This window comes from Oncorhynchus mykiss, chromosome 16 (assembly GCF_057628025.1).
Source record: "Oncorhynchus mykiss isolate SJ-2025 chromosome 16, ASM5762802v1, whole genome shotgun sequence".
Lineage (NCBI taxonomy): Eukaryota > Metazoa > Chordata > Actinopteri > Salmoniformes > Salmonidae > Oncorhynchus > Oncorhynchus mykiss.
This window is the reverse complement of record NC_143037.1, coordinates 24,868,240-24,882,167: the sequence shown is the minus strand read 5'-3', so window position 1 is coordinate 24,882,167 and position 13,928 is coordinate 24,868,240. Positions and strand designations below refer to the sequence as shown.

Genomic DNA, 13,928 nt, shown 5'->3' with positions numbered 1-13,928 from the left:
GATCTCTGCAGTTCATCCAGAGTGATCATGGGCCTATTGGCTGCATCTCTGATCAGTCTTCTCCTTGTATGAGCTGAAAGTTTAGAGGGACGGCCAGGTCTTGGTAGATTTGCAGTGGTCTGATACTCCTTCCATTTCAATATTATCGCTTGCACAGTGCTCCTTGGGATGTTTAAAGCTTGGGAAATCTTTTTGTATCCAAATCCGGCTTTAAACTTCTTCACAACAGTATCTCGGACCTGCCTGGTGTGTTCCTTGTTCTTCATGATGCTCTCTGCGCTTTTAACGGACCTCTGAGACTATCACAGTGCAGGTGCATTTATGCGGAGACTTGATTACACAAAGGTGGATTGTATTTATCATCATTAGTCATTTAGGTCAACATTGGATCATTCAGAGATCCTCACTGAACTTCTGGAGAGAGTTTGCTGCACTGAAAGTAAAGGGGCTGAATAATTTTGCACGCCCAATTTTTCAGTTTTTGATTTGTTAAAAAAGTTTGAAATATCCAATAAATGTTGTTCCACTTCATGATTGTGTCCCACTTGTTGTTGATTCTTCACAAAAAAAATACAGTTTTATATCTTTATGTTTGAAGCCTGAAATGTGTCAAAAGGTCGCAAAGTTCAAGGGGGCCGAATACTTTCGCAAGGCACTGTATGTGGTTTGTAAGGCTAGCGTAGCTAACAAATCGTCAGACAACATAACATGTAACTTAACTTATTTGAAAAGTCATTACCTTATTACATTGCTAAATATGTTCTTAACATATGTCATAATTAGCTAAAGCAATGAATTTGTATTCGCTCTCGTCGTACTTCGGCTGCATATTTTCCGCCATTTTCTTCAAATCTGAAAATGTGGTGAAGCCCATTTTCAGAAGAATTGCATTATGGGCCCTAAAATCACAGAAATAGTGTCCACTGCTTTTGTATAGTTCGTATTTTAACTATATCCACACTATGACCAATAAGCATACAACATACTCAAAATATGTCACAAATAGTATGGGGTTAGTATGAGTATTCAAAAACCGCTGCTGTCTCAGGCGTCGCTCCAGAATCTACCATACGTGTTCAATTGGGTTGACATCTGGTGACTGAGATGGACATTGCATGTGGATTACATCATTTTCATGCTCATTAAACCATTCAGTGACCTTTCGTGCCCTGTGTATGGGGGCATTGTCATCCTATGGGGGCATAGCCATGGTTGCCAAAATAATGGCCTGCCCAGCATTTTTATACATGACCTTAAATATTAGTTAACTTAATTAACTCAGGAACCATACTTGTGTGGAAGCACCTGCTTTCAATATACTTTGTATCCCTCATTTACTCAATTGTTTCCATTACTTTGGCAGTTACCTGTGTATTCTACCACAAGTGCATAAACATTCACTTATGTATGCAGTTACTCTCAATATTTGACACAACTCCCTCACAACACTCCCATTGTGGATTTCCACAAAACAGAAGTCAAACAACAAGCGAGCTGCTGCGTCCATGCCAAAGAAAACAATCGCTCAGAGAAAGATGACGCGCCATGTCCGGGAGCTTTGACGATTAGGAGAACTAACAGAGGCAAACCCAAGGTCGAAAATAACAAGATCCCTTATCTGATAACCAACTATTTTATGCTATGCTGCTATACTTCATTCACCAGGTTGGCAACAGCTAATTTCCCCCATGTTATTATTTTGTCAGGGATAGTGCCTATGTAGAAAACACAGTGTAAATGTAATCTTATCCTGCTTTGAGAATCCACCCCTCTCAAAAAAACAAAAAACATTTGAGAAACAACAAACAAAGACACTTCACCAGGTCATCCTTTGCAGTAGAAGGAGCTGAATTCAACAGAAACATTCCCACTGGGCACAGACGTCAATTCAAGGTCTATTCCACGTTGGTTCAACGTAATTTCATTGAAATGGCGTGGAAACAACGTTGATTCAACCAGTGTGTGCCCAGTGAGTTCTAACGAATTGCTGTTGGCACTAAAATAAATGTTATTTAGGACCAGTCTATTGCAACAGAATTCAATCTTTGCTGGCTTCAATTTCAACTGCTAAATAAAAAGAGGACTTTATTGCGTGTTGGAATTTCATGAAGGCACAGAAAGGTTGGCAGTGACTTGCAACCGATCCCACGTGGAGCGTGTGAAAATGGGATCTTGGCAAATAGGCCCTGGTTCTAAAGCAAACCCAGCATAGACGGCAACAGAAAGAGCATGATCAACAAAGATATTTACATAGCTCTGGGAGAACCAAGACGTACCCAAAGAAATGACTGACATTATTACTGCAAACCAACAGAGAGCTCTTCTTGACCTATAGAACCACATATTTTCTGAGGAAGACCCTAAATGCCAAGGCCACGGTTGAGATTCAATTAAATGGGAGTATTTGCTGCAGTTCTTTTTGTCAAACTAAGGATTTACTACAAAGAAAATATACAAATCTGTATTAAAACCCCTAAAGGGTTTATGCCAAGCAAAATGACTCGGTTCATCAAAGCAGCAGTTTTAATGACTCAGTAACACCATGAAAAAAGGTTTCCTTCAACATCAAAGATGACAGAGAATCAATAATAAACTGTAAAAACAATTAAACCACATACAGTCTGTAATATAAAACGGGAAATAGAATCAATAGCCAATTCAATGGATTGCAATACAAAAACAAAAGGTTTGCCGACGCAGTGAGTGTATCTGATGGCATGCTCACTATTGCTGCGTGAGCTAGCTAGCTGCCCTCATGCTTGACTGCTTCTGTATCTCTGACCTACTTTCACCATGACTCCCTCTGTATACTCCTAGTCTCCATCCTCAGGCAGGAAGTAGTACCATAGAAACAACGCTGAACTCTACCTTTAAAACAGTCCTACGCCTACCAAATGGCTAAGGATTAGCGTTAAAGTGAGCCTCATTTTTCGCATCATACTGCTGGAAGCTAGTGAAACAGCTTGCGGCACAGCCTGCGTAATGAGTATGGCTCACTCAGCATGGGATGGCAGCACGTCATCGTCCGCAAACACACGTTGGGTTAGAAACTGCGGGCATACTTTTCACAGTGGTGGGATATTTTTTAAATATCTTTGGCTCCATGACTCAAGGCTAAGATCCCTGTGCGTTTAATTTAGGATTGGGAAATGTCTTCTTTTTTTTTTTTTTACCAATAATTTGGTAACGCTTCCTATAAACACATTACATTATAAGCACATATATAAGGTCTTATGAACAATGCATAAGGCATTCATAAAATGCAGAGCAGAGATGCTAATAATTAGTATTCAATCGTGGGAAGTGTCTAGAATTTGATTGAAGCTTACCATTTTCCTTCGTCACTTGAATTCAGGATATCTGGAATTCTGATACTGTCGTGATAGAACATGAACTGTGATGGCCTCAGACGCTGCAGCTGCTGCAAGTTCCAATATGTACACCGTGTCTGCAGCTACAGTACGATCTGCCACACACACCCCTTTCTGACACTTTAATGAAGACTCGTGGTGCAATGAGCCAACGTCTTCCATCAGCATGGTGCCAATTAACCATGTATAAGAATGCAGTTAAAAGCCCAGTATGACTTTTCTCCTCCCTTTTAACAATACAATACAATCCTTTTCAAGAAAGACCTCATTTGGACTTCTTATGCTAGATTCTATAATTGTCTGAGGGACATAGTAGTCTAGGACAAAGCCATTTTTAATAGTGCCTTTTAAATAGTGCCGTCCCCCCCAAAATGTCAGATAGTGCCTCAACAGGAATATCTGCTGGAATAAATCCATTTGATGAGGAACAAACTGCTTCATTTATTGTTTTTTTAATTTATTGAACCTTTATTTAACTAGGCAAGTCAGTTAAAGAACAAATTCTTACAATGACTGCCTACTAGAAGGCAAAAGGTGACCTGCGGGGACGGACGGGGGCTGGAATTTAAAATTAAAGGACAAAACACACATCACGACAAGAGAGACACCACAACACTACATAAAGAGAGACCTAAAGACAACAACATAGCATGGCAGCAACACATGAAAACACAGCATGGTAGCAACACAACATGACAACAACATGGTTGCAGCACAACATGGTAGCAGCACAAAAAAAATGGTACAAACATTATTGGGCACCAACAACAGCACAAAGGGCAAGAAGATAGAGACAACAATACATCACGCAAAACAGCCACGACTGTCAGTAAGAGTGTCCACGATTGAGTTTTATCTCCAAGAGATGGAGATAAAACGGTCCAGTTTGAGTGTTTTTTGCAGCACGTTCAAGTCGCTAGCAGCCATTACGAACACAGGCTGTGAAACAGTGATCACTAAGGTCATTACAGAAAACACCAGACTGATAGCTATCAGGATTATTTGTGAGAATAACATCAAGGAGAGTAGCCTTTTCTGGGTGTTTGGAGTCATACCTTGTGGGATTGGTAATAATCTGACAAAGATTTAGGGAGTCCCATTGCTTTCGGACTTGGTCAGATGGTTTAAGCATGTCCCAGTTTAGGTCACCTAGGAGGACAAATTCAGACTTAGTGTAAGAGGCCAGGAGATAGCGTAGGGCATTTAGGGTACAGGCCGGTGCTGATGGTGGCCGATAACACCCAGCAACAGTCAACAAAAGTTTGAAAGTTTAATGTGTAAAACCAGCAAATCAAATTGTTTGGGGACAGACTTGGTGGAGACAACCGAGCACTGAAGGTGTTCCTTGGTAAAGATTGCCACTCCACCACCTTTGGATGATCTGTCTTGTCGAAAAAGGTTATAACCAGAAAGGTCAACATCAGTGTTCAAAACACTCTTTCATAACCATGTCTCAGTAACGACCAACACATCTGGATTGGGGCTGTGAATCCACACTTTCAATTGATCCATTTTAGGTAATACGCTTCTAGTGTTAATGTGCAGAAAAACTAGGTTTTTACGAGAGCACAAATCAGTGAAGCAGATATCAGAGCACAAATCAGAATTGGGGCTAGTAGTTGGGCCAGGGTGTACATGCACATTTCCAGATATCATCAACAGTAATACAATCAGGGCACGGCAGAGGACAGGGAGAGCTCTGCAGTGTTGACTTATAACATTTGGCAACAAGATCATATTGTACAGCAATTTCATCAGGTAGCATGAATACAAAACTGGCGAGAGGTGGTTTGAATAGGACAGGAGGCCAAGAGTCTGTGTAACCAATAGAGAGTCAGAGTCCAGAGTATGGGAACAAACATAGACTGTTCCACTGTTGGGTCAAGAAGTAAGTTCATAGTCAAAAAAGCACGCAGGAGTCATGAGGCAAATAGCATAAAGCACAAGCGAAAAACATAACAACTTGGGGCTAGCCATTGTAAGTGCAGAGTCACTCGCCTCAACAGTGCATGTGTGCTGGGGATGAGCGAAAGCTGGGGAGAGAGGGGGGAGTGTAGCGGGGGTACCTATACCAGACAGGGAAAGACAGGCCAGGGCAGACAGTGAACAGAACGCCAGGTGGAATCCATGCAGCAGTGCAGCAGGCAACGGGAGAAGGTGTCACACCCACTTGGGAGAAGCTTTTTTCGGGAGGCAGATTCCTTGTAGAGAATCCCTGCTAGCTAGCTAACGTAGCTAGCAAGTCTCTGTCCGTCTTTTCTACATTTATCCAACTAATTCTATATTTTTGCAGAACTCAGGAGCCCATGCTCTCTGAGTTGAAAGGAATATTTTTAATTAGTAGGCCTACTAAAGGCTATTCTAGACAGTCTGTCGCCACCTGAAACTCTTGAATTGATCCTGATCACCCCTACACCATTTGGGTTCCAACCTGGTCTCATAGAATAGACGTAACATAATATATGTAAATCCTTGATGATAAATGTGTATGCTATGTTACATTTGGTATGGTTACATAAGACAGATAAGGCTAAAAGGAAAGTAGGGTGGTTGGTCGGGGTGGATGGGTTGACATATAATGCAAACGTCTAGATTCCCAAAGGTTGCGTGTTTGAATCACATCACGGACAACTTTAGGATTTTATCTAATTAGCTAATGTTAAACTACTTACCTTTTTTTTGCTCATTCTTAACATATAATACGAATTGTAATTCATAACATATCATACAAAATGGGTGATGGACATCCACTAATGAATACATACAATACGAAACGTAACATATCGTAGTAAATGGAGTGTCTTGGTTTATGTACAGAATAATACGAAATGCTCTGAGACCAAGATGCAGCGTTCAAGTCAATTCCATTTGAATTCAAAGCTGGAAAGAAATCCATACTGAAAATTGTTTTATTTCAAATTCATAAGGTGACTGGCGGAAACTGTGACAATTTATTTTATTAATGAATTGAATTTGAATTCATATCCTGAAGTAGCTGATTTTCTGCTTTAGCCTATAAACCTTTGGAGAACTTTTGGATGGTTTCTTCAACAGGAAGGAATTTGTTGGGTTGCCCTCTCTCCCAATTTGGGTGCGAGAGTTGTTTTGATAAATCATTCTAATTGGTTGCTGTAATTAACTTAAAGCATTCAAGTTCAAATCAATTACATTTATCAAGGATTTGTCTGTCAGCTTTGTGGAGTATTGGAACACAGGTTCCTCTGCAAATATAAACGCAAATACCAGAACTACCAGTAGGCTACATTCCATTACTGCCAGTGCATCAATACTGCTGTAGAAACTTGCAGCTGGGTGTATCAACACCTCCACACATGACCAAAAACATGTAAATTCGTCCACTATTTTCCATATTTTTGCAAGCGTGCCTATAGGCTACTGTAACCTATGAGTTTACATGTCGATGTTGCAATGGCTTTCATTCAATTTACAGACCATGCAATCCATTTTACAGAATGCAATCCATTTTATAAAAGTCTTCCTAATGCTTTCTCGATTTTATAAATTGACATTTCATTCTCATTGTTATATTGCATATAGGCAATGTGCACCGGTGCAAACGGTTGGTTTTGCCCGATCAGACTGTTCCATCTTTGCATCGCCGCCGCTCCTCGAGACAGGAGAAGAGAGGAAAGGCGTGTCCGTGGAATGAAATGGAGACTTGGCTACTACTGACATCCATTCTAACCATTTCATACCAAGCCGCTGATTAAACCCACAGCAATTGATGACACGTGTCATCGATTGCCTCAAGTATTTTCCTTCCAAGAGGGAGGCTGGCATACAATAGGCTTGTCATTGTCTAGATTCTACTCAAGGCGAATATAATGCGCTCATGGATTTTGTGCACGCCTCATTTCAATAGATTAGACCCCTCGACCAACACAAGCGGATTATTGAGCTAAACAAACCCATCACCCATATGTGTAAAATCAGATGACCAGCCACACTGCTGCAATGGCTGCATGTCTTCTCAAAGGTTTGACTGCTCTGCACACGGAGGAAAGGGCGGAATTGCATACCATTGGTACAATATTAATCAACTAGAAATGGGTATGGCTTTTCTGTTGAGTGCAGGCTATGGAAAATTCGCACCATTTTTGTTCAGTCGCTCACGATTTTTTTTTTTTTTACAATTTGATAAACCCTAATTATGCAAATATCTAATGATGAAAATAAAAAAATATATTTGAGGCACAATAACCGGGCAAGCTTTTCGTTGTTGACTCCCAACGATGCCATGTTTTGGTAGGGCCTCGGATGTAAGGAACATGCAAAACATCCAGAAAAAAACGCACTGTTTACCTACAAATAGGTAGCCGACTGTTCCGTGTTATAGACATAGTCACTACAAATTGCAGACCAGAAAAATGTCAGGAATAATTTGCTGTCCTGAAGAGTGTAAATGGCATCAAATGATGTCGAATCACTTGTATCCTCATAATAATGCCATTGTAAATATTTGATGGATTATCCTTGTTAAAATGTTTTTTTAATCATATGGCGACAACACATTCTTGTTCTTCCGTGCAATCGATGACACTGAGAAATTGTGATTTTAGAATAGCCTATGGCGAGGACATGTCTTACATTGCGCGTAACGATAAATAATGGCAGATACAAAAAAACATGTTTGTGTATTGTTGCATGATGAACACTCTAAAACCAATAACAATAATGCGCATATGTATTCAGACTACAAGTCTATGCAAACTGGATTTTTGGCACAATATTAGGCCACACTGTTACAATATTACATTTTAATATGAACACAATTTGTATACGTGCCCAACCTCTCCCACCTCATGGAAAAATATAAATGACAAGACCAATTCCGATTGAGAATTACGACGCTTCATTTGACGTTTCATTTGACGCGCATTGCAATCGAGTCCGCATTGCAATAAGATAAAACACGGTGTAATTACAGTGGATTTGGGTCAAGTAAATAATATAATTATCTAGGTTTCCTTACCTGTGTGCAGACAGTGTGGTTGTTTCTACAGCTGCACAGTTGTTCACAGAGCGCACAGTCGTCAGACGCAGTTAACCAAGATGCCATAACGGGAGGCAGTCGCCAGAGAGCAGCAGATTTGTGATGGTGTCTCGAAGTGTCTGTCTGCCTGGCTCTGCCTGATCATTGAAGTAACAGTCGTATGCATACCAGCCAAATTATTCCGTACCATAAAGTCATATTTATCAATCATACAATAACCCCAATTACACTTGGCATTAAATGATTTGACAGGCAATTTACTGAAAGTACATAATAGGGGACTCTTTACAAAAAACGGAGTGGGACTCAGACACTTGTGGTACTGTTCTATCGCCCTCTCTGCCCTCCCTGTGGCATTTATTGCCACACACCCAGTGCCAACTTTTACACTGACTTGACAAACCAGTCAGCACCAGTAGCAGGGGATTTATTCACAGACAGTCAGAAACTCTATATAAATTTTGAACCAACTAACTCTTGGCTTGCCAACAAAAAATGTCCCCCTCTCCCTCTCCCCCACACCCATCTTTCCTTCTCTCTCTCCTCCCACTTTCCCGCTCTCCTTATCCTTTCTCCTCGCTCTGGAAATGTTCCAAACCTTTTTCCCTCTCTCTGTCTCTGCCTCGCTCTCTCTCTTTCTCTCTCTCTGCCTCTCTCTCCCCCTTTCACCCCTCCCTCTTTTCTCCTTCTCAGCTCTCCCTCTCTTCCTCTGCCCAAACCCCTCTCACACTCTCTCCGTCTCTCCCCTCCTATTCCCCTATCTCCCAACCCCTTCCCCTCTCTCCCAACCGCTCTCTTCTATCTCTCTCTGGAATTCTGCCCAGAACAACATCTGCCACTAGTTTTCCAGCTTAAGATGATTTGGATTTGTCCTGGGCGGGACTTCACTGTCTCAGCCAAGGTGCTTCTGTAAGTCCTCATCAGACTAACCCTAAGAACCTCAGACCATTCTTTTAAATGGGGAGGCAGGGTAGCCTAGTGGTTAGAGCGTTGGACTAGTAACCGAAAGGTCATATCCCTGAGCTGACAAGGTACAAATCTGTCATTCTGTCCCTGAACAGGCAGTTCCTGTTCCTCTTATTGAAAATAAGAATTGGTTCTTAACTGACTTGCCTAGTTAAATAAAGGTAATAAATAAAAAATCCTGGGTCAGCACTCTAGCACTCTGCCTCCAGGAAACACTGTCAACAGTAGAGTGGGCCCTTGCAATAAGACATCCAAAGGAACATCCAAAGGAACTAAACACATGACAACAATATATGGCTGTAATACGGGCTATATCTTCCTGCAATTGCCCATTCTTGTTAACACTTTAACAAAATCAAACACACTTGGAATGTGTGTTTGATTTATATATATATTTTTTTTGTTGTAGTTTATAGACAGTTCATTATTAGTTAATAAGTTGTTTTGTCAATCTTATTTTCACCAAAAGATTGTTTTACTAATGTAGACATGCTGATTACTTTTCAATCTTTAGCTTATTTTTGTGCCCCCCCCCCAAAAAAATGCACACCCTTTGCCTTATTTCAGATTAAACCATGTTTATAGACACCATCACAACAAGTTTGGTGATAAAGTGGTTTATGTGTGTGTACTTAATTAATTGTCCATGTCTTGGAGAATATCCAGATTCACACATTGTAGTGTACCAATAGGTGGCATGGCATTCATGCTTTACAGTCTGTTTCACATACCTCAAATTTATGTTGAACAGCCTATGCATGAAGCTATGATAATTCTAGAACTGAGTGGACCGATCATAAATACAGTGTGTACATATGGAAAACTGTCTCTGGTTGAAGCATGTTTGCCCATGGTAGAAATGTGCACATTGGACCTGAATGACCATCCATTCAGGAGATATAGGTCCTCAAAGTTGGCCCATTTAGCCTTTTTTTTGAACCCCCTTACGCAACCACGAAACATCCATATCTTGGTCATCGATTAAGATAAAAGGTTGATTTTGATATATTTGAATGCTTACAAACAAGATTTTCATGCAGTTGTATAATGTCTGCAATATATATATACCTTTTTAAATAAAAATGGTCATTTTTAAATATTTGATGTCAATTATCTAAAAACGCTTAAGCTCAAGAGTAAGATGTGTCTCAACTGGTGGCGGGCACAACACAAACACAGACGATGATGTAAATCAGGGTCTAAGCTACAACATACTGTATGTGAATATAATATATACATCTCTTTATGCGTTTTTAGATCATTGACATTAAAGGGAAGAAAATGACATAATTTTTACTGAAACATTTTTTTCCAAGAAGTTATAAAATAGTTTGACATACCCGTTTGTAAGCTTTCAACCAATGTCAAACTCAACAGTTTAACTTTTTTTCAGTGGTGAAGACATGGATGTCTCGTGGTAGGGTGGGGTATGCAAAATGGGTCAGCTTTGAGGACCTCTCTCCTGAATGTTCTGGCATTCAGATCCAAAAAGTCCCTTTCTGATCTGTTGCATTCTAAAATGAGATCGAATTCAAATGGAACGACCCAGCAGTTACATTTCTTCAACCCCGTCCCTCTAAAACAGTGGAGCGCGGTGGCCGCGTTGTTATTGTTCAACACAAACTGTATGATGACGTAACCAATGGTTAACAAACTAAATGGTTATACGTAGACCTAAAATTGTTACTGACATATTCAGTTATATTAGGCCTTTTCACCAAGAAACATAGAATGCAACAAAAAATATATATGAAGCTATAGTGTAAAGTAGATTGACTATACACTTTCTCTGTTGTAGTACTTTGCAACGCATTCCAGCATAAAGCAGTGGAAAGGGATTCAGCATGGATGTCCTGTGAGAGTTCTTCACATTCCCAGTGGATGCAGAATCAGTGCTGGAGCTCTCCTTCAGCAGCTGTCTTGGCATTCCCCTTGAGAAAATAATACTTTTACTGTTCCGCGGCTAAAGGGAACACTTTCAGTAGATCATATTTTCTCTAATGATGGATATGTTCATAATTTGAAGTGATGAACAGCAGTAGCACTGAGTTGAGAGTAGGATTTGAAACGTGTAATGACACTTCAAAGGAACGTTTACAGTAAATGCTTACATTGATATTTAAAACACTTTTGAGGGAATAGTGTCTTTGACATGATGTAGAATGAGAGGGAATGGTCAGGATAGACATGTTCCCCTCATGGCTGTTCTTCTGGTAGACCTCCTGTTTGTGTGGTGATCCACAGTAGATATTTCTCACAACCCGAATAAAAAAATGTATATTTTGTTTATTTAATATAATTAAATGACAATGACCCTTGTTCAACTTACCTGGCTGATCACCTGACATGATATGTTTGACAAAAGCTGAAAAATAAAAAATAAATGTATATCACATGAGGCTGGTGGGATGAGCTATATGAGGACGGGCTCATTGTAACTGCTGGAATGGAATACATGGAACTGAACCGTGTGTGTGTGTGTGTGTGTGTGTGTGTGTGTGTGTGTACTCTGAAGCACTAGGTGCAGCTTTGTTGCCTATCTTGGCCAGGGCGCTCTTGAAAAATAGATTTTAATCTCAATGAGCCCTTCCTGGTTAAATAAAGGTTAAATAAATAAAATAAAATAAACAAAAGATGCAATATGTAACTTTTTGGGCGACACAAACAAATTCACATAGAAATGTGTGTCCTAGATCTGTAATTCACATCGAAAGCAAATCAAAGCAGATGTAGATCTGTTCTATGTGAGATATTTCTATGCTTCCCGTTTTTAAGTTTAGTTTTTGTACCTTTCGGTTTTGTATAACCAACTTCAAAACAGTTGAAAATACAATATTTTTGGTGATGGAAAATATTTCACAGCAATTCTCTACACCATACTTGATTGTTTTGTCACAACTGAAATTAGGCGAACGATTAGAATTTTAGCAACCAGGAGCGATAACTGCATAGTACATCTTTAATTGTAATAATGTAGAATTCCATTCATTCCTATGCAGGATTGCTCCTAATGGGGAGTGCCAAAATGGCCAACCGGTGGCTTCAAAGCCTCTAAATACCTCTCAATACATAGCATCAGCAATCCAAGGTTTATATTGACTCGTATATGGGTTGAACATGGCAGATTTCGGCACTAATAACCATTTATCGGATCATCAAGAACTTCAAGGAGAGTGGGTCTATTGTTGTGAAGAAGGCTTCAGGGCACCCAAGAAAGTACAGCAAGCGCCAGGACCGACTCCTAAAGTTGATTCAGCTGTGGGATCGGGGCACCATCAGTACAGAGCTTGCAGGCAGGTGTGAGTGCAACTGCACGCACAGTGAGGCAAAGACTTTTGGAGGATGGCCTGGTGTCAAGAAGGGCAGAAAGAAGCCACTTCTCTCCAGGAAAAACATCAGGGACAGACTGATATTCTGCAAAAGGTTTGGACTGCTGAGGACTGGGGTAAAGTCATTTTCTCTGATCCCCTTTCCGATTGTTTGGGGCATCCGGAAAAAAGCTTGTCCGGAGAGTACAAGGTGAGCGCTACCATCAGTCCTGTGTCATGCCAACAGTAAAGCATCCTGAGACCATTCATGTGTGGGGTTGCTTCTCAGCCAAGGGAGTGGGCTCACTCACAAATTTGCCTAAGAACACAGCCATGAATAAAGAATGGTACCAACACATCCTCCGAGAGCAACTTCTCCCAACCCTCCAGGAACAGTTTGGTAACGAACATTGCCTTTTCCAGCATAATGGCGCACATAAGGCAAAAGTGATAACTAAGTGGCTCGGGGAACAAAACATCGATATTTTGGGTCCATTGCCAGGAAACTCCCCAGACCTTAATCCCATTGACAACTTGTGGTCAATCCTCAAGAGGCGGGTGGACAAACAAAAACCCACAAATTCTGACAAACTCCAAGCATTGATTATGCAAGAATGGGCTGCCATCAGTCAGGATGTTGCCCGGAAGTTAATTGACAGCATGCCAGGGCGGATTGCAGAGGTCTTGAAAAAGAAGGGTCAACAATGCAAATATTGACTCTTTGCATCAACTTCATGTAATTGTCAATAAAAGCATTTGACACTTATGAAACGCTTGTAATTATACTTCAGTATTCCATAGTAACATCTGATAGAAAATATCTAAAGACACTTTGTGAAAATGTATATTTGTGTCATTCTCAAAACATTTGGCCACGACTGTACTCATGACTCCTTTCTATGTGCACCAAAATTACCATCTGTTTCTCTGAAATGTCTCGGGAAGCCTAACACTGTAAAGATCGTATTCTATCATTTAGCTAGTCATGTTGACAATAGAACAAGCTTTCAAATCATGCCCGTCTGTCACGATCGTTTGAAGAATATTCGGGCCAACGTGCAGTGTGATCTGGGTTCCACATCTTAATTTAGAAATAAATTAACCACATAATTAAATAATAAAAAATAACGAAACGTGACGACAATGGAGTGCTAACATACAACTAACCATAAACAATATCCCACAAAACACAGGTGGAAAAAATGCTACTTAAATATGAACCCCAATTAGAGACAACGATAGCCAGCTGCCTCTAATTGGGAATCATAC

General features: G+C 40.4%; 1 protein-coding gene across 40 annotated transcripts in view; it reads right to left on the bottom strand.

Annotated features, from left to right (window-relative positions):
• Positions 1–8,830, bottom strand: part of mapta (microtubule-associated protein tau a) — a 47,871-nt gene extending 39,041 nt beyond the window's left edge. For 23 of the 40 annotated variants that reach the window (XM_021565361.3, XM_021565353.3, XM_090202356.1 and 20 more), the window contains exon 1: positions 8,365–8,820. The gene's annotated coding sequence lies outside the window, so the exon portion shown is untranslated. Of the gene's footprint in view, positions 1–3,329; positions 3,507–8,364 lie in introns of those variants that run through there. The other 17 variants (XM_090202346.1, XM_021565354.3, XM_090202357.1 and 14 more) reach the window with 5 other exon arrangements.
• Between the last annotated feature and the right edge of the window lie 5,098 nt (positions 8,831–13,928).